Consider the following 3250-nt stretch of genomic DNA (forward strand, 5'->3'; position numbering starts at 1 on the left):
TTTTTCCATCCCTTCACTTTCAGTCTGTGTAGATCTTTTGTTCTAAGGTGGATCTCTTGTAGACAGCATATATGTGGGTCACGCTTTCTAATCCATTCAGCTACCCTATGTCTTTTGATTGGAGCATTTAATCCATTTACATTTAAGGTTATTATCGATAGGTACTTATTCATTGTTATTTTCCTCCTTTCTACTTGTGTTCCTCTCTGTCTCTCCCTTTTTCTTCATCTTCTTAAAGCAGACCCTTTAGCATCTCTTGCAATGCTGGTTTGGTAGAGGTGTATTCTTTTATCCTTCTTTTGTCTGGGAAACTTCTATTTCACCTTCCATTTTGAATGAGAGCTTTGCTGGATAGTGTATTCTTGGTTGTAGGCCTTTGTTTTCCATTGATTGGAATATTTGCTGCCATCCCCTTCTTGCTTGTAGTGTTTCTGTTGAGAAATCTGATCATAGACTTATTAGAGCTCCCTTGTATGTTATTAGCTGTTTCTCTCTTGCTGCTTTTAGGATTTTTCTTTCTCTTTCAATGTTGTCATTTTAATTATGATGTGTCTTAAAATGGAAGCACCCTCTGTGTTTCCTGGACTTACGTGACTCTTTCTCTCATCAAGTTAGGGAAGTTTTCTGTCATTAGTTTTTCAAACAGGCTTTCTATTTCTTGCTCCTCTTCTTCTCCTCCTAGTTTTCCTATGATACGGATATTATTACGTTTCATGTTGTCCTGCAGCTGTCTTAAAACATGTTCATTCTTTTTCAGTTTTTTTTTTCATTTTGTTGCACTGTTTGGGAATTATTTTCTACGTTGTCCTCCAGCTCGGTGATCTTATCTTCTGCTTCCTCTAGCCTGCTTTGAATTTCCTCTTCTGTTTTCTTCAATTCAGAAACTGTATTCTTCATTTCCTCCTGGCTCTTATTGATAACTTCTATGTCCTTTTTCATGCTGGTGTAATTCTCAGTAAGTTCCTTGTAGTTTTCCTGGCATTCCTTGTAGTTTCCCTTGAGTTCTTTGTAGTTTTCTTTAAGCTCGCCAAGCTCATTAAGCTACTCTATTATCCATGCTTTGAATTCCATGTCTGATAGTTTGCTTTCCTCTATTTCATTTAGCACTCTTTCTGAGGATTCCTCCTTTCCTTTCAATGGTGGGTTTTTTCTCTGTCTCCCCATTTTTGTGACCCTTCTTGTGTGTTTCTGCTTCTTAGATTGATCTGCACTTCCTAGGTCTGCCTCTGGTGGCGTCAGATTGTGTACCAGTCTGGGATAGGCAGCCTTTTGGAGACTACCAAAGATCCACTGCCTTCGTCTGTCTCCTTTAGTTGTTGATCTATTCAATGTGATCAGCCATCAAGCTTAAGCACCGAAGGTGGGCAGATTAATTCCTGCAAGTGGAGCTTTTGCTTGCTGTCAAGCTGATGCCACTTGAAGGGGAATGGTCTGCCTGCAGTATGGGGAATGAGTCAGCACTGGGATCCAGTTGGCTGCTCTCTCAGCTTTCTCCTCAAAACCATTGGCCCAAATTCTCCCCAGGTGGCTCTAGTGCTCCCTGCCCTCCCTCTGCTTGAGCCCAGGGTAAGTGGGTGCCAAAATATTTTCATACATGATCTGCTTAAAAGCTGTATTTCTCCAGCTGTGTCTTTCAGGTCAGCAAAAAAAACCTGTGACTTTTCACAGCTGGATGCTATTTTAATTTCTGCTCTGTTATTGTAGGTTGGGAAGCCCAGCTGGGGGTTTAGACCCTGCCCTTCTCAGGGGGAACCCCTGGCTGCTGAGCTGTTCCTCAGTCCTTTCAGCTGCAACCCATGGGAGCTCAGCCAGCCCTTTTGTGTTTCCACATTTCCTACTGGTCACATTGTGATGAAGCAGCATTTTCCGTCTCTTTACGTTTATAAGACTTCTTTCCAGCTAGTGTTCAGTTGGTTATTCCAGATGATTTTTCCACAATTAAGCTGTAAGTCCACATTGGTCCTGGAAGGAGATTATTGTAGCTTCCATTTAATCTTTTGCCATGTTGGATGTCTGTGTTTTATATATGACTTAATCAACTAAGTTATGCCTGCCAAATTTCTCTAACATTTCCTTACACTGAAGAAATTCTTTATCTATGGTAATGCTCATGTCTTCATTGTGTTGACAAATTTCCAAGGGTGCTGCCTAGTTTTTGTGGTACATTGCTATTAAATAATTGTAAGGTACTAAATAAATTACAAGCAGAAACTAAACACCTATTGCTATGGTGCCGATGATGAGTAATTAAATAATCACTTTGAGTTTACTCAGAATCTATGATAAAAAATTTTAATGTAGAAATTCTGGTTGGCCAACAGAAACAAAGTGATTTCATAGTATATTTTTGTGAAAGTATCATGTCATAATTACAAATTCTCAAATGAAATAGGATGTTGGGGGCTTATTAAGCTTTAATAGCAGAAGCTTTTGCTGAATTTGGCTTTCAGTCTGTGAGGCCAGATAGACAGACCTTCTTCTGAGGGACCACATCTCTCAAGATAACATGGCTCATTCAGTGCTGCCATCCACCAATCAGGCTGTTTTGCTGGATGCCCTTCCCTAATCAGCTGTGCTCTTTCTAGCATGCAAATACTAGAGCACACCTCCTGAGGCTGCCTAGTGGCCCTGTCTTCAATGCTGAGGGGACTACAAGAGCAGTCATGTGCCTCTATCTCCCCTTGAAGCCTATACCTCCTTTAGAATTGGGAGCTCCACTTCTAGACCCACATACAGCCACTGAATGTCACCCACATAGAGATGACACCACATATACAAGAGACCATGTAGATCTCCTGGTTAGACAGCATGTCCAATCCAGAGCAAATAACTTCTGTTGGTTTATATATCCAGTGCTCACAAAATGCTAAGCACTGTATATGGTAGTCTTACAGAGCCCTACGTTTATTATTAAATGTACAGTTTGGAAACAGGAAGGGGAGGTGAAAGAACTCTCCCATCTGAAGACTTGGAGCAGCTTCCTGAACCACCATGCAGTACTGCCTCCATGCAGAAAACTTAGAGGCCAGAAGCATTCTGCTCACTTGGGAAGTATGTACATTGAACAAAGCACTGAGTAAGTTAGGACAGAGTCTCATCACCTGCACTCTTCTGGCACCTCACATCTGAAAAGAGCCAGGACTGTGTGGATCCCTAATGCTCCACAGCAGTCAGAACCCCTAGTGACTTAATATAAATGAAAACTTACATTTAATCTGATAAGAAAAGAAATCCAAGGTAATAACTAACA

This window comes from Furipterus horrens, unplaced genomic scaffold, assembly GCF_987537825.1.
Source record: "Furipterus horrens unplaced genomic scaffold, mFurHor1.1.pri manual_scaffold_7, whole genome shotgun sequence".
Taxonomy (NCBI): Eukaryota; Metazoa; Chordata; class Mammalia; order Chiroptera; family Furipteridae; genus Furipterus; species Furipterus horrens.